Below are 25,734 nucleotides of genomic sequence, written 5' to 3' on the forward strand. Positions count from 1 at the left end.
CTCATTTACAATAATTAGTATATGTCTAGGATAATTTTATCAGATGAGCAGAAAATCTCAAAAGCTATGTACATATGACCATATAAGAAGATGCTAAGCAAAATGAACCCCAAGCTATGGATACAAGAGCTCTTTATTGTTGTAGTTTTAATGTACTGTGTAATTTTATTGTTTCCTTTGTATGTTCTTCCCCCTATGGTATATCCCCTGTTGTCACTGTAGTTGACTTTGGTAGCCTGCATCTTGTATAGACATTTGTCTAATTTGGGGAAGGGAAGGGGAATAACAAAACGCAGAAACAAGGATACAGGATGACCCATTGCAACAATGATACCCACAAGACTGTATATTAGAAATGAACTTTACAACTTTGTGGGGGCGGGGAGGAGTGAAGGAAGAAGGGGAAGGGAGGGATAGTGGGAGAACAACAAGGGAGGGGGTAACAACGCTGGACAAGAAATGTACTCATTGCCTTACTCATGTAACTGTAATCCCTCTGTACAGCACCTTTACAATAAAATAAAATTTAAAAATAATAAATAAATAAAAAGAGGCTGCTTGACCTATCTTTGGGTTGGGAAGGGTGACAAAATGACAACATCTATTAGTTGAATGTCTACTGTATCAGATCCCTTAAATATGTATGATCTCATTATATTCTCACAATCCTCTGAGTAAGGGAAAAGGATTCTTATTTCCAAAATGAAGATTAGGAAAGAAAGAAAGTCAGAGGATGGAAACTAAGTCTCCAAGGTCAACATTACACCCATGGTAAGACTAAACCCAAAGCTAATGCCATTTCTGGTTTTCTATATCTGAACATAGTAGATGGAAGGAAAAGAAGATGGAAGAGGCCTAGTTTGGGCTTTAATCCCCAAGGCTAATTCTCCTCATATTCTCTACCCTGTTGAGCAAAAGAAATGCTGAGTGAGGCTATGTTTGTATGCATGTTTTCTTCTAAATTGTTTGACTGTTATTAGATGCTATGAAGGATCAAAAAGTCATGGCAGGCTCTTTGGAAAATGTGGCTGAATCATCTAGTTACTTAGAACCTTCTAAACATCAGAACTGCCTTGTTCCAAATAGCAGAGGGAAGAAAAATCAAGTGAAGTTTTTTTCTCTAAATTGTTCCCAGGCCTGCAATATTCAGAGAAGATTGTTCTTAGTTTGGACTAGGGAAGATGGATGGCCATCACCGCCCCCTCTGGCTGCCTTGCTTCCTGGATGAGGAGATTGCATGTCTGAGTCTAGTGTCTGTCCATCTTATTGTCTCCCCAAAGCCTTAGGAATTATACAAGTGAAAATATAGTGATCTCTCTGCAGTCATACAATTATGTTCCTGAAAGAGGGAGTGAATTGAGAATCCAAAAGAGAAATACAACATATTGTTGTAAAGGAGCTCAACTAAAGAAGGTCAGGAGTGGAAGGAGTACCTCCAGGGTACCAATCGGTGTGATTCTCAGGATCTGTGTCTTAGAAGACTGAGAGCCTCATTTGGGGTAGAAGCTTAGAGTGCATGGGTTTATTCACTAATGTTCAATAAGTATAGACTACATGGGTCTGGCAATTAGGACCTATTTGTCCTACAGCTGGAGGAAGTCCTATTCAGTTTATGATAAATGGTAGGTTATGAACTTCTTGGACACAGTGATCTAGCTCATTTTTCTCTGGATTCCTTTTGCCTTAAACAGCATAGATTAATGTTGGATTAAAAATATACAAACACTTTGCCAGAAAATCCTACCAGCCCTATACCTCAACTAAATCCAGCCCATGTTTCATCTGATGCTTTCTCTTTGAACCCCAGAAGTCTAATTCAATGTCTAGTGTCCTGTGATTTCCTTTTGATTTAATAAATCTATCCATGGCTAAACCTAACCTAGGACTTTCCAACTTAACATGAAATGGGAGACTTTTTTCCAAAGCCAGAGCTTTGGAAAAGCTCTTTACTCATGGGAGTAAAATCAAATTTGCTAGAAATCTGTCCGCACTCTGCAAAGCAGATTTTCATATTGGAGAAATACATCCTGGCTAAGAAAGTGGCATTTGTGATTTGAAGTATATTCCTAACTTAATGACTCTATTGGCATTCAGAAATGTGTATGGCGCACCACGTCTTTCAATGTGTTAAGACTTTAGCCAGATGCTGCTATAGTCTAAAAACACCAGTAACATCTCAACTACCAGTAATATTTCTAAGCCATTGATAATATTTTCTTCTGTGCAAACTGGGAGTTTAAATGGGCACCTTGACATTTTGAATCTGACTCAGCAAGATTAATCTTTTTTTGTTTTAGGCAAGTTACTTAAACTGGTTGGATGTCACTACTTTTGTTGTGGAATATATGTAATAGTTTAATATATATTTTTTGTAACGATATTGTACAGAGGGGTTACAGGTACATGAGCAAGGTAATGAATTCATTTCCTATCGAACATTGTTTTTCTTTGTTTTCCTTTGTTTTTCCCCTACCATCCCTTTCCCTTTCTCACCTCCTCTACTCCTCCCTACTCCAAATATAGGTAATATTTAAACTATATATAATTGCTAAGTGGCACAATAAAATAAAATGAAGTATATGACTATTAAGGTTCTCTAGAAATGTGTGTGTGCATGTGTGTGTGTGTGTGTGTGTGTGTGTGTGTGTGTGTGTGTGTGATTAAGACATGGCAATTCCAAAGCTACAGTATGGGTTGGCAAGCTGAACATCTCGGAGATTTATTTGCATAAATGAAGTTTGAAGGTAGTCTACTAAAGTTTCTACCAGTTGAGAGGAAGATTGGTCTGTTTGTTTTATCTGAATTGATTTGGTGAATTTCATCAACATTATACACAAGTCCTAAGACAAGGAAGATGAGTGTGTATAATATATGCAGATGCGCATAGACATGTGTGTTTAATCACAAACTTCCTCTAAGTTTCAGGTATAGTAGACAGCATTAGTAAAATGAAGAGCAGCAGAAACCGGAAACTACCATGGTATTGACTTTTCAAAGCTGGCTAAACAACGTAAGACTCCTGCAAACACAACAACAACAACAATAACAACAACAACAATAATCATTCCTTTTTAGGGGAATACAATGGCAGAAACCATAGAACTTGTGCATTAGATCAATACGTATATCATTGCATACTAAAACAGCCAATAAACACAACTTCTTTTCTCTTCTGAACATTTTTGAATAACAAAAACTGTTCTATGGAGTTTAATCTGCACACCCTTAAAATGTAGGTACTTACACATTTATAAAGAAAACAAACCTCATGGAAATGAGCAGCTTTCTCAAAGTCACACACAACTAGTAAGTGGCAAGACATGATTTCAGCTCAGGTAGCTTGATGTCCCTAACCTGGAAAATACTGCCATTTTCTTACTGCTTCTTTCCCTATAGCTATTATTCTAATATGTAATTTACAGTGTTAGCTCACAATTTCATACTACCGGGGGAAAAAAAGAGTCTCTCATTGAATGCCTGCTTAGTTGTCACCTGGATTTTACTGCCTGCTGCATTAACAAGTCCTTTCACGTTCCAAGCATTCTTTCTATTAGAGAAAAGTTACTGTGAGCCAAGCCAAGGCTATTTTCCATTTGTCACTATTGTCTCCCTCTTATCTTCCCTCTCATAATTGTTATTTACCCCATGGAAAGAATTTAAACAATTAGTCTCTATGGTGGTTGTTAGGCACTATGTTTGGTATGCCAGCTCGATCTGGGTTTGCTCCGAAAATATTCTTTATTGATTTAAAAATGTAGGGCCAGCCAGTGCTCACCACATTTATCAACTCTGTCAGATACAAAACTGCTTTCCTCCTGTCAAGGCAGATTAATAGCAAGCTTTGCAACAGGTATAAAATGGACCCTAACTCTCTGACAATACACTGTCTTTTGGCTTTTGTTTTAACTAGTTTTAATTTCTAATGCATTAATTATAATTACATTTCCACATCAAATTATTGAATGACACACATATTCATTCTCTGACCTTTTTTTTCCTGAGGAGAGACTAGTGCCTTTAGGCAAAAAGAACAAATACTACTGTGATAATAATGTTTTCCTGCAAGTGATGGGCAATGGAAAGGGAGACATATTAATTTCTAAGAAACACTATAGAGAACCATATTGATATTTTGAATTTTATTTCTAAGCCCTTCCATCACCTTATATTCTATGGGAGTTTTTTTTGCAAATTAAACTCAGAAAGATATTTCTCCATCAGAGAATGGGTATACACTAAATTGGAAAGCTACCTCATGCTTGGAAGCTCCTTCTCTCTTCCATTCTATAGAGAGGGCTCAAGATGTCTAAGACTCCCAGAGGAGTAGAGAGTCAACCTGTTTTGCATTATTTAAAAGGATGATTACACATGGTTTGTTGGTCTGAAGGTCATCTAGAATGCCAGGTAATAAATCTCTAAAGCTTTTCTGGAGCATACATCTGCATGTTTACCACAACAAATAAAAGCAATCTGTTGAACACTTTATTCATTTATTTACAAGCTCAAAGAGTCACCCTCCAGCTGGGCACTGGTAGCTCACACCTGTTATCCTAGCTACTAAGGAGGCTGAGATCTGAGGATTGAGGCTCAAAGCCAGCCTGGGAAAGTAAAATCTATGAGACTCTCATCCCCAATAAACTACCCCTAAAAAAGGGCCAAAAGTGGAGCTGTGGTTCAAGTGATAGAGCACTAGCCTTGAGCAAAAGAAGCTCAGAACAATGTCTGGGCCCTGAGTTCAAGCCACAGGACCATCACATACACAATAGTCACCCTTTACCATCAAACTAGAGCCAGATGTCGGTTTTATGTCTTTGCCCTTTAACTTGGAATACTAACGGAGACTGAATTCACTTTTGGGTTGTTGGATAGATAAGCAGAATGCTCCACAAGCCAATAGAAGGAAACAGAAATTCTCTGTTCTCTCTAGGTAGGTTGCATATATTCACTGCAAACTCTTCGCACTGTAGTGGGATGAAAGGCAGGCTTTTGCAGTTGTTTGAGGAAATAGGATACAGAGGCAGAGCTTACACTCAGTAAAGTACTTCTTTAGAAGCAATTAGAACATATTGTCCAAAGTTGCAGCTCTACAATGGGTATCTGTTTGAGATGGCAGGTGCTGGGAGGGCAGCTGAACCAGGAGCAGGCTCACACCTCTCAGCTGTCAGGGAATTAAGCCTTGCAATCTTAAGATGCCATATTGCTCCTTCTGAGACTTTCCACATTCAACATCGCCAAACCTTAAGCTGAGTCTCTCCATATGCCTGAACAATCTGGCCCATCGTCCACCAATGGCACTGAACTGAATGGCAGAGAAAGACAGGAGACAGGCCTGTCATCACACAAATGTCTCTTTAACTCTCAACAGAGGTGGGAAACACATCTCTCAATTCTGTATGCACTTGCCAATTAAGTATAGTTCTCTATTTAGAATAGTAGAGCCCAAGGTCATCAAGATTTTATGCCTCAAAAGCATTGGAGGATAGACAGTGAACACAGACCTGTGTCCCATCCAGCTAAACTCTGATTCTGAAGATTTGTAACAAGGTTGAGAAACTCTTTAACAAGCTGCTTCCTAGATAGCTCAATACCCTGGATGAAGCAAGCCCAAAATGTTTACTTCTTAAAAGTTATCTCCACTAACCTATTATTTTAAAGATTAGGTAAATGAAAACCAGAGAGAATCACTTGATGTTTTGGCAGAGCTAAGACTAGAATTTAACCTTCCTACTCTCTCCCTTCTCTAATCTCTCATCCTACCTGCTTTGTCCTGAGAGGAATGAGATGGAGCCATAATCTTCTCTTTTTCTAAATGGATGCAGACTAGGGTAGACTTGCAGTGGCTCTGAATGAGACTATAGTGTATAAGATTATTTAATGTACTTAAGTTCTCTAAAAGTTAAGGCCAGTAGCACCCTGAGTCATGGTGACAACTTCAAATGTCTACACACATTTCTAAATGTCCCTCGTTGGTGTGGAGGTGAGGAAGCAGAGAATGGGGGTAGTGCTGTCTCCAGTTGAGAACCACTGGTAGAAAAAAAGGAGCTGTGGTTGATGATTCAGCACAGGAAGGCTGACTTAGAGATTTAATTTTTTTTTCTATTCCATACTGCGGCCTGAAGCAGTTCCAAGCCTGAGGGTTTGTGCTCCTACTTTGACTAAGGAGATGTCGCAGATAGACCTTTTGAGATCTTTTCAGTGGAGGAAAGGAGTTGTCTGTGGTTCCTGGGGCTGTGGAGGAGTACCTGGACAAGGACATCCATGTTTCTTTCACTCATGGTGTTATAATCAGTGCCATTCATGACTAACACTGCCACAAACTAGATACGTTTCACAAGGGAGATGAACGAAGGGGCATCATTCATCAAGTACTTGAAATTTTCCTATTTCCTCTAGGTGTCTTCGTGTTTTCTGCTGTTTGGCTTTCAGAAAGCTTGGATGTGTTCATTCTGGCAGCTCTGCTCAGACAATGACAGGGGTGTGCAGGGGTGATGTGGACTCCCACTACAGTTCTTCAAGAGGGGATTGCTTCTCCAATCCCTAGCCAAAATGCAGAAGTGTTAGCTACATCAGCCTTTTCCTTTATGAGATTAAGAAAGGTGTGCTTGCTGTTTGAGGAGCACACTCAGTTTTCTGGTGCTTTATGGGGGCACTTCTTATCTTTGAGGAGAGAAGACGGGTGGAGGATGGCAGTGCAAATTTCCACATCCCTCACCTCACCTAATGGCCACCTTTGATTATCTTTATTGTTGTCCATAGCCACCTTCTAGGTTTCACAGAGACTCATAAGCCAGCCCTCTAAGACCAATTGGTATTTTCTTAAAAGAACATGGAGCTCTTTGCTTTTCAGAATGGCAAAAAAAAACTCCTTAGGCCAGCTCCTTAGGGATATAAAAGCATGCAATTAATTTCTAAGATAGGAACATGATTAATGAAAATAATAAAGTGTTTTAATTATCCTTTCAACTACAAGTTACTGCCTCTTCAAAGAACTCTGCGCCCAAGGTGTTGACTAAACTAGTTACTCTCGGTTCCTTTCCAACTAGTTCATACTAGCTAGGTCAAGATATCTCCTTCGTGGTTCATTTTACTAGACTCTCCAAAGTGGCAGCACAGAACCATATAATCCAACTTCCTTATTTTATAGCGAAGGAAACAGAGCTATAGAAGGGAAGAGTCTTATTTAGAGGTACCTCTTAGTTGACATATAAAACTAAAATGGAGTTCTCCTGACTCCCATTCCTCTGTTTCTTCCATACTGTCTCCCTTTGAATAAAAATTTCAATTGCAATTCTATTATTAAATCTTTTAGGGTAAACTAAGCCACCAAAGGTTGCCCATCCCATGTACCAAGTATCCTGCGATAGCCAAACAGTTTCAACCAACAGCATCCCCAACTTATGTCCCTAAGGAAACTAGCAAAAAGAAATACTAGACAGAAACAATTTCCATTGACAAAACACTTATCTTTCATCTTGCTGTCTGATAGAATTTTTGGAGATGGGGCCTCATTCAGCCTGCACTTAGTTGCCATAATGGTGCTAAAAGTATTCTTTAAGAGAGTGGCAATCTTAAAATTTCAAGGAGTCACAAATGACATAGAGCTTTGTAGATGAAAGGCAAGCCTTATACCCACATCTGTGATCTGAAATAGGGAACTGACAGTAGGTGAATATTCTGACATAGAATTTTCTCTTTTATCCTGTTAGAAACCTCCAGCCATTACTGAAGCCGTGGAATTCCTAAAGATGGGACTAAACTACTTGCTGCACACACATATGGGTTAACTCCCACTGGTTCAGACTATAGCCCACCTTTAGTTTTTATTCACTCCTCAAAACAGAATCAAGTTCTATTTACCTTAGGGCAGACACAAAGTAGATATTCTAGGGACAGAAATGAAGCTAATGAAAAGAAAAATCAGTGCCACAATCAACTCTACAGGTTATCTCCAGACTTCCCAAAAGTTGTACAGGCCTAGGCTCCCATTCCTTACTCAATCTTTTCCATACTTGATTCACATTCCCAGGTTTCCCCCTCAATACATGCCACCATCATTCATTTGGTTGCCCAAATCAGAAGGCCAGAGTTTATGCCCTTTCATCCAATTCATTATTTGTGGTTCAGTTTCCTTGCTTAATATCATTGAACTGCAATCAATCTTTGGTCTGCAAAAATCACTCCTGTCAGGTCACGTGTTAATCTGGAGGAGAAGCAATGAATGAAGAAGACTTGAATAGTATCCTTATACAGTTTCATATGTGTTTGAAATAATTTATAGATCCTACCCCTTCAGTGTACCATAAGCTTGGAAAGAATGCAGATCAACTCAAATTCCCCTCTGTAACTACAGAGTTTAGTAAAGTGCCCAGTCCAAATCAGAAAGTAAATGTCAGTGAAGAAATGTTTAACTTTCAAAATTGTGTAGTCATTCCAGAATGGCTCTGCTTGTCTATTCTAAACCAGAAAATTATATCTGGTAACACCCCTACCAATTTTGTCCTATGGATCAAGCTGTATAACTGTTGTACACAGTTCCTATACATCTCTTGCTTTCTGGGCCACTGCCTTTTGTCCCTTTCTCTGGAAAGCCTACCACCTCTTTTCTCTAAGTAAATTGGCTACAATTCTGCCTCTCTTAATACAGTTTATAGGTAGAGCCAGTTTTGACCAAATATTCTCAAAAGGTTACAAGATTACTTATTATCCCTGATTAGTCTTGATCTAAAAGCTTGGTCAATTTTCCAAAACTGGAAACTCCAATCTCCAAGAGTCTTTTAGTCAAAAATATTTTTCACATGTACACTCAAATTTTATGTTTACTACCACAACAAAATTTGTTTCTATACTAAGTTCATATTAAGTCTCTGATGAAATTTGGACTACAAGAGCTCAAAGAACTGAGGGAGTCTTTGTGCTATATTTTACTCCCAGTATTTAGCTCATAGTAGCAGCTCAATGTTTCCTGAGCAAATGAATGCTGAGATCCACATTTTACACTAGTGTCCTATAAATCATGTCATTGAATTCTTATTTTGTAGATACTGAGTGTGGGAAGAAGCCTTACAGCACATCAAATTAAGTCTTTCATTTTCTAAATGAGAGTCTAAAGGTTGGAATTAAATGAATAAGTTAGCTAACATTTCACAGCAAGTTTGTGGCAAAGATTGGATTTGAAACAGGCTTCCTGACCCCCTGTGTTCTTTCACCTCAATCAAGTCAATCTCTAACTCAGGTGAAACCAAACAAAAGCTCCCTATAGTGCTTATTGAAAGTCTAACCTCTTCGTCCACATTCTGACCTGCTATTTTGATGCGTTTTTTTAAGCACCAACATTTAGACTTGTTAGCTAAACAGTTGTTCCATTTCACATCCATGTCCACTCCTATGGAGCTATATTTTTTCTTTTTGCAGTAAAATGAAAGTTTTAAAGTGATTGTAATTTTATCACAAAGAAATGAAGACCATCAAACCAGGTGTAATAGGTAACTGTACACAGATGACTTGCTTTAGTGTCAGTGAATTCTTACTGCTTGGTACTGACTTAATAGATCCAAGAAAAAATAAACAAGGGAATTCAATAATGAGCACCTGCCCTGTCCAATAAACTTGCCAGGAAAGAGCTAAGAGTGGGAAAAAAATCAATTTAGGTATAAATGACACAACAACCTGGCAGTCCACCAGGAATTCTGGGAAGTGCTGAGCTGCATCTGATGCTCTTTGACCTCTCATGTCCTGGTCTCTGCATCATGAGGGTTTGGTGCTCTGTTTCTATTGTAACAGTTTCATCTATACAGGAAAAACATCCCTCTCCTCTTTTTGGCTTCCTTGGAGAAACAGATCTGTAATAATAATAACCCTTCTCCAATAAAACTGAATTTAGCTTCACTTTAGCATTATACAAAGTGTTTTCAATTTTCTTATGTTGATATTTTTTGTTAATTCTCACACAAAGCTGATAAAGAAGTTGTCATGATAGAGGGATGATATGACTGGGAGAGGTCACTGGACATGTGCGAGACAGACAGTGACAAGAAGCTAGGTCTCCAGACACAGAGTCTGGACCTTTTCTTTCAATGCCATTTCATCATTGAAGGAGACACTCTGTAAAGTAATTTCTTCTTTGTTCTTTATCACAAAATTTATGAGCTAATATATTCTTGGGGAAGCAATTAAAGGGTCACAGGTTGGCATTACTTGAGTCTACTGTTAGCAAAATGAATCCCTAAAAGGGAATAATGAAACATTTATTCATTTCTCTTTTCTGTCTGATGTTGCAGTACAAAAGTCGGTAAGACCAAAGATGACATTTTCCAGGAGAGATCTTGACACCCAGACTTTGGAAACAGGAATACTGTTTCCACACTCAACTAGATACCAACCCATTTATGCTACAAAAAACTCCACAAACTACAAGCCTCTTGTCAAAGCTGGATACTGTCTGTTTTTACAAATAAAGTTTATAGGCTTTCCTGTATGTTTGTGTATAGTCCATCTAGGGCCACCTTGTCGAGCAATGGCACAAATGAGCAGTTGTAACAAAGACTATATGATGTCAATACCTAAAATATTCACTGCCTGGCCCAATACAGAAAAGTGTGCTGGATTCTCAGATAGTAATCTAAGAAAAAGTTCATTTTTTATGACAGAAATGTCCAGAATGGAAAAAAGACTACACATGGCTGAAAGACCACAAGTTGTTCTGTAGGAAAGGGGATTAAAAGCATGGTGTTGGCATAAGTATGCTTCCCACTCTTCATGAAATTGTTCTTGAGTCCTCAGTATTTCTTTTCTGTGGAAAGACTTATTCTGGTGACTTCCAGATATTTACAATTCCTGGCAGTCTTCTCTCTTCATTACCAGTAATATAATATTAGCCCCAGTGCCAGACAAAGGAGAATGAAATCAATACCCTGCAGCAGACACTGCAGAGATTAGAATGAGTCTTCCAAGTATCCTGTTTCCAACTTGTTCTATCAAACAAGACTACCAATAGATAATCATGGGGGAACTGGTGTTGTGGGGTTTCCCGGAGTTTATCCATATACAAAGATACAGGATTGTTTGGGGCAATGATAACCTTGGAGAGCCCAAAAGCTGTTCCTTTGTATGAAATAAGGAACTGTATGTGATTATTTCCTGCACTGTAATTTACTTGTGGTCCTGGACATCAGAGTTGATAAAGAGACTTAGGAAGCTCAATGTCAATTTCTTCTAGGAAATCACTGGTGCCTTTGTAAATGCTTGATTCATCAGTCATCCAGACAAGCAGAACAATAGCAAATATCTACTGATAGTTATACAGAAAGATTAATTTACAGGAAATTGTTAATATGTTTATGGATGCCTAGAAATCCCACAGTCAGCCATCTACAAGCTGGAAAACTAAGAAATCCAGTGATATAATTTAGGCTGAGTCCAAAGGCCTAAGAATTCAGGATGGGGCTTAGAGGTGTATTGGTATAAGTCCTGGACTGAATCTGGAAGTCTAAGAACCAGGAGTCTTGATGACTGAAGGTAAAAGAAGATATATGCTTCAACCCAAGCCAAGTGAATTCTCCATTCCTCTATGTTTTTTGTTCTGTTTGAGTCCCTGATAGATTGGATAATATCCACCTACATTGGCCAAGGTCATTGGCATTATTTAGATCACCAATTAAAATGTGAATCTTTTCTAGAAGCATTCTAGTGGACACCCGAAGAAATGATGTTTTTTTTGTTTTTTTGTTTTTTTTTTTGTCGGTCCTGGGGCTTGAACTCTGGGCCTGGGCGCTGTCCCTCAGCTCTTCAGCTCAAGGCGAGTGCTCTACCACTTGAGCTACAGCGCCACTTCCGGTTTTCTGGTGGTTTATTGGAGATAGGAGTCTCACGGTCTCTCTTGCCCGGGCTGGCTTTGAACCACGATCCTCAGATCTCAACCTCCTGAGTAGCTAGGATTACAGGCGTGAGCCACCAGCGCCCAGCGAAATGATGTTTTAACAGCTATCTGGACATCTGTTTGGCCAGTCAAGTTGACATATAACACTGCCCAACACAATTGGATCTTACCAAAAGGAAGAAGTGTCTTTCAGGTTGGGCCATGGGCACAGGTAGAGGAGGCAAGGATAAGATAACACCTAGAATATCTCCCCATGTCTGTAAGGTTTTGTTTGTCCTTACTATATATATATATATATATATATATATATATATATATATATATATATATATATATATATATAGTAATCTATCTATCTATCTATCTATATATATATATATAATTGCTTTTATTAGTTTTCTAGGGCTATAGTAACAAATTACCACAAACCAAGTACCTTGAAGAGCAGGCATATATTGCCTCCCAGTTCTGGAGGATAAATGCCACAGATCAAAGCAGCAGCAGGATTGGTAGCTCCTGGCACTGAGAGGGAGAAGTCTATTACATGCTTGTCTCCTACCATCTGGCATCTTAGTGGAGTCACTCCAATCTCTGCCTTCATCTGTATGTGTTACTATATCTGAATATGGGGTCAAAGTTCTCCTTTTTATAAAAGAAAAACATAGAAGATATTAGATCCTACCATAGTCTACCATGACATTGTCTTATCGAATTATATCTGCAACAAGCCTATTTCCATATAAAGTCATGTTCTAAAGTACTGAGATTTAGGAATTTGACATATGAACTTGGGGGAAAAGACATAATTCAGCCTGTAACATCTAGTAACTTACCCTTTCTCCATCTCTATTTCTTCAAGGAGCTACTTACTGTACTATGAGTTAACAGAGGAAATAAAGCCAAAGGGCATGGGGTACATAGTCATTCATTATTATAAATCGGTCAGCTCTTACTTATATGAACCTAAACATTGCTCAATACCTTTGGGCCTCAGCTGTTACATTAGTAAGATGGGGAGAACAGTCTTGAGACTGTGTGTACACATCCTAGCGCATAGCAAGGCTCAATGAACAATAATGATAGACCATTATAGCTGGAGCTCTGTGGCAGACTTGGCCTTAGAACAAAGGATAAGGCTGAAAATAATATGTATGACAAGGTTTCACTGCTTTGTCCAAAAAAAAATATTCATTAAGCATCTATAGCTTTTAAGAACTCTTATGAAGGATGAAGTCAGCAGTGAAGAAGAGTAAGATACCATGATCAAGGATCTGGAAATTCAGCAATAGAAACAGATAAGGTAGAAAAATAGAAAACATCTGGTCAAGTGAGAATTGATAAGTACTATGAAGAAAATAGAAAAAAAAAGATAAGGGATCAAAAGAGTGAGAATGTCTGGCTAGGAAAGAAACAGTCCTGAGATAAAATGAGGGAAGAAGACACTAGCTAGTTGATACCCAAATGGCCACTAGGCTTAGCAGACTCTAACTCTGACTAACCTTCAAGTCGTCAAATCTGTTGTGAGTCTTAGAAATGAATCTGTTCAACAATTGGCCCAGATATGAATATTGATCGAATTTGTCTCTTTCTTGTTCTTTTAAATACTATTTCTCTTTAAATGATTATTACATCATTGAGATGTTGATGATATACTGCACAATATTCACTGCTATTTCTTCCATGCTAATCTCTTATAGTGCATTATTGGCTCTTTGAAGACAAGATCACTATCTCATACTTGTAATGATCTTACTCTTAGTACAGTGTTGAAGTACTAGCTTTTCCATGTTGTTTATGGAGTCAATGATGACAATGATAATGGTTTCTCTAGCATTACAGAAAAGCATCCATGACTACAGCATGACTATGAAATTTACTATGCTGTTATTCAGAGGAAAAAGCCATCTTTGTTTACTGGGATAGCTAGAGTCTAGGTACTATTTCAAAGAATATAGTATTCTACATGAGATTCTCAAATTTATGTAATAGTAGAGGTAATCATGTTCCCAATACTTCCTCAGCATAGTTCTCAATGCTAGGTGTTCTGCTAAATACTCTATATACATAAATTAATCTATACCATTGCCTATAATGCAGGAAATATTATTCCTATTTACAGGCCAAGACACTGAGGACCAGAGAATTGAAGTAACTTGCCCAATGACTCGGTAGTAGTCTGACCCTACAATCTGAGCTATAATTTAGTTAATAAGACCAAATAGCCCAGGAGACAGTAAAGTGGTCAGAAGCTTCATGTAGGGGTTAAATTAATCTAGATTCATATCCTAATTCCAAAGCTTTTATTTTTATCCACTTACCTGAGACTCAGGGGACTGTGAGGAGCAGAAGGTAGAAGCTTCCTAAGCCATGATTTGCTTTAATGTCACAAAGACAAGAGGGAGGTCTGTAATGGAGAGTACATTTCCTACTTGAAAAAGGTAATACATGAATTCAGCTCCAAGTCCTATTGCTTTGGTTCTACTTGCGATATTATGTGCTTTTGTTTGTCTAATTCCTTTTCAAAAGCCTTATAATTTAGTGAAAGTTGGGTGACATTACATCTTATTCATTTATGGGATTTTCTTATTACATTGTCTTTAGGAATAAACTTGCACAGAGATAAATGGTGAAGACAACTAAAGAGAAACTGAACTGTAATTTAAAGTGATTTCACAGCCAAAATAGGGTGCTCTACTCATATTTATGACAGTATGAAGTACTGGAAACTTCCACAGGGCAGTAGAGTCTACCTAATTAGTTGGGGAATTGGAGATTGTCCAGGGCTCATCTAAGTGGAACAAACCTAATAGCTGACCTTTGCCTCAAGTGACTTAGAAAATTTGAACAGTCCTGACTTCACTCTGAACTTTTCCTTTGCTTTGCACAGAATAATGAAGTTCAAGGTCAAAACTCACCAAGTCACTGCACATGTATATTTAGGGGCTAGAAAATACCTGCTTTTTAGTGTTTTCATCTGGTGAATGGATATGTTATGGTATGTTGGTGACAGACAAGAGTATGGAAAGCACCATTTTTTTTTATCTTTCTGGCCGGGTGCCAGTGGCTCATGCCTGTAATCTTAGCTACTCAGGAGGCTGAGATCTGAAGATCATTGTTCAAAGCCAGCCTGGGCAAGAAAGTCCATGAGACTCTTCAATTACCCACCAGAAAACCGGAAGTGGTGTTGTGGCCCAAGTGGTAGAGTGCTTGCTGTGAGCTGAAGATCTCAGGGACAGCGCCCAGGCCCAAAGTTCAAACCTCACAAACAACAACAAAAAATGTCTCTTTTTTAATGGTTTTTCATTGGGAAACTACTGTACAGAGGAGTTACACTTACATGAGCAAGGTAATGAGTACATTTCTTATCAAGCATTGTTGCCTCCTCCTCTGCTTTTCCCCTCCCATCCCTTCTCTCCCATCTCCACAACTACACTCCCTCCCACCTCCCCGCCCCCCCTGCCTAAATTGTAAAGTTTGCTTTTTGACATAGCGTCTTATACATCTCATTGTTACAATGGGTCAACCTGTATCCCTATTTAAACCATTTGTTTTTCCCTTCTCCTCCCCAAATTATACCAACATCAAATAGAGTGAAAACAGGGGTTATACCATGGGGGAGAGACATACAAAGCAATAAAAAAAATCATGTGGTACCTTATAAATACGTTAGAAACAATAGCAAGAAAGAAAAACCACTTGTGTCCCTATCTTGGGATTCATTTTGCTTAACATCATCTTATCTGAGCTTTTCTGTTTGTCCAAGACATATGGTGGTTATTGTAAATAAGGAGGACCATGGAACCTATGTATGCCCAAATTATTAAGACCAGATTTGTTTCAGATTTTGAACTTATTTTAATATTTGAATATATATAATAAGATACCTTGAGGATATGACATAAGTTTAACCACCAAATTAATTCTTTGCATATGTACTATATATATCTATATATATAAGATGAAGGTATATATATATATATATATATGTATACATACATATATACATATACATATATACTTACATATGAAGGTATATTCTTGCTATATCAACATTTTGATCTTAACTCATCACCTGACTACAGGTATAGAATTGTTCTGCTTCTGAAAGAACAGTGCTTGAGGAATATCAATACCAAACTTCAAACTCTATTACAAAGCTATAGTGATTTTAAAACAAAAAAAGCTTAGTTCTGGCACAAGAACAGGCCTGAGGACCAAGAGAACACAACAGAAGACCCAGAAATGAACCCGCAGATCTATGGCCACCTAATCTTCAATAAGGGAGCCAAAAAGATAGGATGGGAAAAAGACAGCCTCTTCAACAAATGTTGCTACCAAAATTAGTTAAATGCCCGTAGAAAACTAAAGTTAGATCCTTATATATCACCTTATACCAGAATCAATTCCAAATGGACCAAAGATCTTGAGGTAAAAACAGACACCCTGAAAACATTACAGGAAGGAATAAAAGAAACACTATATCTCCTAGGCACAGGTCAATTTTTTTTAAGACCCAGAAATACAACAAATCAAAGAAAAGTTGGACAAATGGGACTGCACAAAACTGCAGTTTCTCTATGGCAAAGGACATAGCTAACAAGATCAATAGAAAGCACACACAGGGTTGGGAAGGTGGTTCAGTGGTATAGTACTTGCCTTGCATGCATGAAGCCCTGGGTTCAATTCCTCAGCACCACATAAATAGAAAAAGCCAGAAGTGGCACTGTGGCTCAAGTGGTAGAGCACTAGCCTTGAGCTGAAGAGCTGAGGGACAGCGCCAAGGCCCAGAGTTCAAGCTTCACGACCAACATCAACAAAAAAAACCCTGGAAGTCCACACATTGGGAGAAAATCTTCACTAGCCATACAACAGGCAAGGCCTCATATGTAAAATATAAGAACTCAGAAAATTAAATCTCCCAAAAACAAATCACCAAAGAAACAATCGTCTGATTAAAAAGTGGCTAAAGACTTAAAGAGAGACTCCTCTGAAGAGGAAATAAGATTGCCCAATAGACACATGAAGAAATGCTCAACTTCTCTAGCTATAAAAGAAATGCAAATCAAAACAACATCGAGATTCTCCTCAACCCAATCAGAATGGCCATTATCAAGAAAACTAATAACAACAGATGCTGGAGGGAATGTGGCCAAAAGGGAACTCTACTGCATTGTTGGTGGGAGTGTAAACTTGTTCAACCACTCTGGAAAGCAGTATGGAGGTTCCTCAAAAGACTCCACATAGAGCTCCCCTATGACCCAGCAATCCCACTTTTGGGCATTTATCCAAATGACTACAAACAAAGCCATACGAAAGCTACCAGCACAACTATGTTTATTGCAGCATTGTTTACCACAGCTAAGATATGGAACCAACCCAGCTGCCCCTCAGTAGAGGAATGGATCAAGAAAATGTGGCATATATACACAATGGAATTCTATGCTTCCACCAGAAAGAATGATATCATCCCATTCATAAGGAAATGGAAAGACTTAGAAAAAGTCATATAAAGTGAAATAAGTCAGTTCCAAAGAAATATAGATCTCATGGTATCCCTCATTTGTAATAATTAGTATATGTCTAGGATATTCCTAGCAGATGAGCAGAATAGCTCAATACATATGACCATATAAAATGATGTTAATCTAAATGAACTCTAAGACATGGAAGCAAGAGGTTTTTCTTTGATGTAATTGTTTTTAATGTTCTATGTGTATACTTTTTTCTTTGTTCTATGGTTTAATTTGATTTTGGTTCCCTGTGTATTGTATATACGTTTATCTGAATTAGAGAAAGGAAGGGGACCAACAAAATGGTAAGACAAAGACAAAGGGCAAACCCATGAAACAGAGATACTCATAAGACAATATGCTGGAAATGAACTGTACAACTTGGGGAGCTTCGGGGAAGGAAAAGTGGGAGAAAATGAGGGAGGAGGTAACAACTTCAACAAGAAAGGTACTCACAACCTTACATATGTAACTGTAACCCCTCTGTACATCACCTTGACAAAAGTAAATTTTTTTAAAAAAAGAATTTTCTGCTTTTGACAGCACATGGGTATACAAATCATTTTAGATTTTTTGTTCTTTGGTCCCAGTCCTAGTGGGGGATTGAACTCAAGACTTGGGATCTGTCCTTAAACTTTTGTGTTCAAGTCTAGTGCTCTACCACTTGAGCTACAGCTCCACTTCTGTGGCAGTTCATTGGAAATAAGAATATCAAAGATTTTTCTGCCTGGGCTAGATTTGAACTGCAATCCTTTGATCTTAGACTCCTTAGTAACTACGATTACAGGGGTGACCACTGGTTCCAGGCAAGTTTTTAGATTATTAAGCATTTCAGTTTTTATATTTTCTGATTAGGAATGTTCAACTTGTATTAGAGAGGGAAGCAATTGCCTTTGATTGAGAAAGCATATTATTAGTACTACTTAGGCAGCTCTTTTAACTCCCACTTCAGTAAACTTTCCATTACACCACAGTTGCTTGTCTTCCTTCTTTTGAAATTAACACAGACTAAAAAAGGATCTGGGTCCCTGATTTCTAACAGGCATTCTTTGTTTGAACTTTGAGAACAGAATGAAGAACATTGATTTCTAAACTTCAAATAGGTAAAGTACATGGTAACTAAATTATAGCACATGTGCTGAGAACAGTGCAAGATTGAGGCCTGAACTATTAGAAAAGAGCGTGTGTCTGACAACAAACAACAGAAATACCATCATAAAATAAGACATTGGATATTTTCCAAGCACAGAGCATCAGGGTTCTTTAGCCATAAGTCACCCTAAGTCAATTGGTTATTATATTCATAAAAATTAAATGATTATGATGATCTCCAAGATAGCCAAAACACTTAGACAAGAAGCACTGCTTAATGTGACCAGTATCATTGTGCACCACCTCTACAGTGGAGCAAAATGCATTAATCAGGCTGAGCATAAAACATCTAGTGAGTTCCAAAATAGCACAGCCCTACATATATTACCTGACTACACTGATCTTTGAATAAGGCTGTGGATGTATGTCTAAACTGAAGAATCTTGTCCCCCTAGCATTGGATAAAGAAAGGAAAACTTAGCTCAGAAGAATGTAGAATACACCGTGTTTTAATATTATCCATGTCTTATCCCTTCAGAGGGGTGTTCAACGAAACTCAAGGAAATTACACAGTCACCAAGAAACTCCTGTTATTTTCCAGAAGAGTAATGAATATAGCAACTCATTATTTCAACATGTAGAGTTTTTTTCTCTCCCCTTATCTCCAAAATGGAGCATTATTTAGAACAAAAATAAAGTATTTTCATTTCTATACTCTTACTGAGATTTGTAGTAGGGACCTAGGAAGTTCAAAGAGAATCTTGTGGTTTTCCCCTGAGAAGTGCTTCCTTGTTACTGTTTGATAAAGACATCTTGCCATAAATGGAGTATTGTGCATATTGGTTACAATCTCTTCAAGTATGGCAGTAAATTTCAACAATTCTGTCAATAAGCATAAATAATCTATCTCATTTCTGGTTAGATCAATAGCAAATATTTTCGATTTCAACACCAAATATATATATATATATATATATATATATGTGTGTGTGTGTGTGTGTGTGTGTATATATATGTATATATATATATAGAGAGAGAGAGAGAGACTTTGATAGATGATAGATGACATTCCATCCTTAATTATAAACAGAAATACATGAGAACAAGTGGACTTTCAAGTAGTCTACTTTCAGGTAGAATTTGACATGACTTAACCCATTTTTATATATATTTTATGGCAAAGATACTGTACCCAGGGGTTACAGTTATATGAGTGCATTCCCTACCGAGCTTTGTCACCCCTCCCTTGTTTCCCCCCCCCCCCCACCCCTTCTTTCCCCACCTTCTCCCCTCAGCAAGTTGTAAAGTTTGTTTTCAACATAGTGCCTTGTACATCTCATTGTTACAATGGGTCAACCTGTATCCTTATTTAAGCATTTTGTTATTTCCCTTCCTCTCCCCAAATTAGAAAAATGTATATACAAGATGCAGGACACAAACATCAAATACAGTGAAAAGACGGATTATACCATCGGGAAAGAACATGCAAAAGAAACAAAAAAAATCACATAGTATATTAAAAAACAACAACAACAAAGATAAAATCACTTGTGTCCCTATCTTGGGGTTCATTTCACTTAGCATCATCTTATATAGTCATATGTACATAGCCTTTGACCTTTTCTGCTTCTCTGGTAAGATTATCCTAGATGTGTACTAATTATTGCAAATAAGAGAAAGCATGGGACCTATGTTTCTTTGGATCTGGATGACTTCACTTAATATGATTTTTTTCCAAGTCTTTCCATTTCCTAACAAATGGGGTGATGTCATTCTTTCTGATGGAGGCATGGAATTCCATTATAGATAGATAGATAGATAGATAGATAGATAGATAGATAGATAGATAGATAGATAGATAGATAGATAGAGATAGAGAGATATAGATATATAATCATATTTTCTTGATCAATTCATCTACTGAGTACATCTGGGTTGGTTCCATATCTTAGCTATGGTGAATAAGGTTGTGATAAACATAGTTGTGCTGGTAGCTTTAGAAACCCTTGTTTGTGATCATTTGGGAAGTGGGATTGCTGGGTCATAGGGGAGCTCTATGTGGAATCTTTTGAGGAACCTCCATCCTGCTCTCCAGAGTGGTTGAACAAGTTTACACTCCCACCAACAGTGTAGTACCATCCCTTTTGGCCACATCCCCTCTAGCATCTGTTGTTATTAGAATTTTTAGCTATAGCCATTCTAACTGAGGTGAGGTGGAATCTCAATGTTGTTTTGATTTGCATTTCTTTTATGGCCAGGGATGTTGAGCATTTCTTCATGTGTCTATTGGCCATTCTTATTTCCTCTTCAGAGACGTCTCTCTTTTGTATGGCTAGTGAAGATCTTCTCTCAATCTGTGGGCTTTTCTATTGATCTTGCTAGCTATGTCCTTTGCCATGCAGAAGCTCTAGTTTCATGCAATTCCATTTGTCCAACCTTTCTTTGATTTGTTTTGTTTCTGGGTCTTTATTAAGAAAATTTCGGCCTGTGCCAAGGAGCCCTAGACTCTCTCCTATTCCTTCCTGTAATGTTTTTACTTCGAGGTCTTTAGTCCATTTGGAGTTGATTCTGGTGCAGGGTGATATATAAGGATCTAACTTTAGTTTTCTACAGGTGTTTAACCAATATTGCCAGCACCATTTACTGAAGGGGCTGTCTTTCTTCCATTCTATTCTTTGGCTTCCTTATCTAACATAGGTGGCTATAGGTATATGGGTTCATTTCTGGGTCTTCAGTTCTATTCCATGGGTCCTCAGGTCTGTTCTTGTGCCAGTACCAAGATATTTTGATTATTATGGCTTTGTAGTAGAGTTTGAAATTTGGTATTAATAGTTCTCCAGCACTCTTCTTTCTGCTAAGGATTGTTTTTGCTATTCAGGGTCTTTTATTGTTCCATATGAATTTTGGAGTTGCTTCTTCTATTTCATTGAAAAATGAGGTTGGGATACTGATAGGTGTTGCATTGAATTTGTAGAAAGCCTTTGGCAGTATTGTCATTTTCACAATGTTAATCCTCTCAATCCAGGAGTGTGGGAGGAACTTAATTCTATATACAATGATTGGCCTTGAGGCTGGTTACAAATGTCTCATGCCTATAAGCAGGCTGAGATCTAAGGGTTGCAGTACAAAGCCAGATCTACCAGGTAAATCTGCAAGACTCTTCTCTAAGTCAGAATTAGAGCTGTGGCTCAAGTGGTAGAGTGCTAAACTTGAGCAAAAATGATCAGAGATAATGCCCAAGCTCTGAGTTCAAGCCCAGGACCAGCACAAAAAAGTATTGGTTTTATTGGCAGGATTCACACTTTAGAATGTATATGTTATATTGCTTGGATAATAGGCTGTAAGTTTGGTGAGTTATAATAGGACTTGGATGTCTCTGTAACTTTCTTGGTGTCTTCTGTGTTATAGATTGTTATAAATAGTGTTTCTTACTTGTAATCAGACAATTCTAAAAATCTATACTAAATTTTCTATACAGTTGAATGCTATGGAAAATGCTTCTTGAATTTATAAAGTTTCAGAGTCACATATGACTTTTTATAATTGAACAAAATTCAACAAAGCAGATTGAGATAAAATGTATAAATTCTATAAAACATAAAATGTTAGATCTGGGAGAGACTTTTAAGGTAAATGAGGCTAGTGGTTTCAGTCTGAAGTTCTGAGTTTCTATTCATCTTCTAAGCTCATAATATGAATTTGGAACCATTTTCCATTGGAAGTCACTGGTTCTCCCAATAAAACTGCAGAGTCTAAGTAAAATGCCAAGTTTCTTTCCTTTGTGGTAGAGTTTTAGAAGCTTAGTACAGTTTAGCTGGTTATCTTGAATTCATCAAAAGCTCTAAAGTACTGATTCCTGTGTACATCATTGCTTAAATTTAATAAAATTAACAGCTGCACAAGAAAAATCGCTTTGTCTAATGAATTTAACGTTTCAAATCATGGAATTTATGGTACTGTTTTTAATACTTTTTTTTAATTGTGAAAATACTGTACAGAGGGGTTACAGTTACATGAGCAAGATCATAAGTACATTTACTATCAAGCATTGTTACCTCCTTTGTTTTTCCCCTACCCTCCCTTCCCTCCCACCACCACAACTACACTCCCCCCACACCATACCTAACACTATGGTATTGTTGTGAGTAGGGCTAGAGAGTTTTTAAATTCTTACTTTAGTTGTATAATTTCATGGAGGATAGTGTAATACATTTGATTCATGTCCAGTGAGAAGATGGTATCTGTTTCCAAGGATGGCCTCAAATTTCTAGGAATAAGAAATTATCCTGGCTCAACCCCCAAGATTCTGGGACTCAAAGATATGGAACCAACCCTGATGCCCCTCAGTAGATGAATGGATCAAGAAAATATGGTATATATACACAATGGAATTCTATGCCTCCATCAGAAAGAATGACATTGCCCCATTTGTTAGGAAATGGAAAGACCTGGAAAAAATTCTACTAAGTGAAGTAAGCCAGGCCCAAAGAAACATAGGTCCTATGGTTTCCCTTATTTGCAATTACTAGTATATGTCTGAGACAAGCAGAAACGGTCAGATAAGTTGATATTAGGCGAAATGAACCCCAAGATAAGGACTCAAATGGATTTTCTTTCTTGCTATTGTTCCTAACATATTTATAAGATGATTTCTTTGTTGCTTTGTATGTCCTTCCCCCACGGTATAACCCCTGCTTTCAATGTATTTGATGTTGTATAATTTGTGGAGGGGAAGGGAAAAAAACCAAATTGTTTAAATAGGGATACAGGTGGACCCATTGCAACAATGAGATCTACAAGTCGTTATGTCAAAAAACAAACTTTACAACTTTGGCGTGGGGGGGGGGGGGGAGATGCGAAGGGATGGGAAGGGGAAACAAAGGAGGAGGCAACAATTCTTGATAAGAAATGTAATTATCTTGTAATTGTAACCCCTCTGTATGGTATTTTCACAATAAAAAAATAAAAAATGGTGTTTAAAAAAGAAATTTTGATGGGTGAGAATGTTGAGAGGGATGACACTGGTCAAGATATATTGAATTCATAAACTGTTTTGTTAAATAGCAATTCCTTTGTGCAAATACTACTAGACAAAAAAAAGTAAAATAAAAAAGAAAGTTTGTCATGAGAATGTTGGAATTCACTGGACTTATCAAAATACTTGTTTTGAAAATAATCAAACTTAGCTATAGAAACTGCCCCTAGTTGATCATCTAGGATCCCTTCCTTCTAAGTGCAAGAGCAATACAATATGTATTAAACAATAGTGTTTGGTACATTTCTTTTCTCTGTATATTAGCTTTTTATCTAAGAACTCACTCGATTGAGGAAACAAGTTTTTTAAATGTGTGTCAAGTAAGTCATTAGCTGCTATTAATTTCTCCAATCTGGTTATTCACTTTTCTTTGGCTCTTATCGACACAATTAATTGTTCTAACTTGCTAGAATTGCTTAGGCAGTTCAGTTAAAATATCAGATGGTATTTCTTTTATCCCCATGAAATTATACTAGATATGGTAAAATATACATTGATCATAAATCCACTCTCTAATTGTAAACTTCTAGCAGCTCCGATGCTGAAAGTACTAGGCCAGCAGTACTTATCACTATCCTAGAGGAAGGAAGGGATAGCCTTCTCCTTACAGCCTGTGTTCTGGCTTTCTAGCAACCTCACACTTTCTCTTCTGTTTTAGGACAACTTCTCTAATAAGCACTTTGATTTATAAATGCATACAAGCATTTTCTTGGATAGTACTATTTTAAAAGAATACCATAAGGGGATAAGGGAAGAAATAAAGAGACAGAGACACAGAAAGACAGGACAGCAAAAAATAGAAAAACAGAGAAATAGATGGAGAGTCGACTGAGATGCTGTTCAGTAGTCCTCAGCTAGTTCTTCATAGGGGAAGTCCTAAACTCTAATGACCTTTTTGTATTGTCCTCAACCAACAGCATGTGTGCAAACTATGTTCATCAATATTACTAGATATTCATTGTCAGCTCTCCTTAAGTGAGGCAATTTCCTTTGGCTAATGGTAATTCCCAGATAGGAACTCAGCTTGGATCCCTTAGAATCCAATACTTTGTAGTTACGAGAGTGAATGCCTCACTCCTGAAGTGAGACTTTGAGAGCACACCAAGCATTTCTTATACTTTCTTCCAGTTGACCCTGTCTGCATTTCCATACTCAATGTCTCCTCTGTATCCTTCACATATAAATAGCAACATAGAAAGTAGACCTAGAATTTCCTCCCTGACCCATAATTCTTCTGTGACTGGTAAAGCATTTTGAGGGGACTAGCTATCTAGGGTTAATGTGAACTTTATAGCTTATGAAGAGAGGGGAAACAAATGAATAGTCCTTGTGTGTGTTTGAAGTTTCTTTCATTATTTAAGGAGCTTTCTCTTTCTATTCAGTTATGTAAAGATTAAAAGACAAAGTCGAGTCAACAAAAGAAATGGATCATTTGAATAGCAAGATTGCCATTCTGCAGTGATCTGAAAAATCCAATATCACCATTTAAATCAGACTCACTTTTGTCTATGAAAAGAGACTTGACCTTTTCCAGTGGCCACCTAAATAGAAAGTCAGACAGATCAGGAAAATGCCTCCGCCTTCCTGCTTCAACTTATTCTAGCCTTCCTTTGTTTTCATCTACTTTGACTCTAGCTTTCCCTCTGGCAAGAATTTGTTCATCATACTGTGAAACCAAAGTCAACGTGTGAAAATTAAAATTCCATCAATTTAGTTTGTTGTAATAGTGTATATTCCCTTTGCTCTTGTAAAAAAAATGTGAAGTGGATTCAGGTAAGGTTGTATTCAGGAGCACAGATATTGAGATTATACAGAAAATTTGACATACTATGTTTTTAAAGAAGCTGACGTTTCTCAAGCTGTAAACTATAGCTTTATCGAACTAAATAAGCAAACTTGAAAGAAAATATACTTAGCCTGTCCTTCTGATATATATCATAAAAGATCATTTCTCTAAACCAAGTGCTGGTGGCTCACACCTGTAATCCTAGCTACTCAAGAGGCTGAGATCTGGGGAATATGGTTCAAAGTCAGGCCTAGCACAAAAAGTCTATGAGACTTTTATCTCCAATTAAGCACCAGAAAAAGAAAGCCAGAAGTGGAGCTGAAACTCAGTGGTAGAGTGCTATCCTTGAGTGAAAAAGTTAAATGACAGTGCTCAGGCCCTGAATTCAAGCCCCAATATAAGCAAAAGAAAAAGAAAAAGAAAGAAAAGATATCAT

This window comes from Dipodomys spectabilis, unplaced genomic scaffold (assembly GCF_019054845.1).
Source record: "Dipodomys spectabilis isolate Male_0828 unplaced genomic scaffold, ASM1905484v1 ptg000414l, whole genome shotgun sequence".
In the NCBI taxonomy this organism is placed as follows: Eukaryota; Metazoa; Chordata; class Mammalia; order Rodentia; family Heteromyidae; genus Dipodomys; species Dipodomys spectabilis.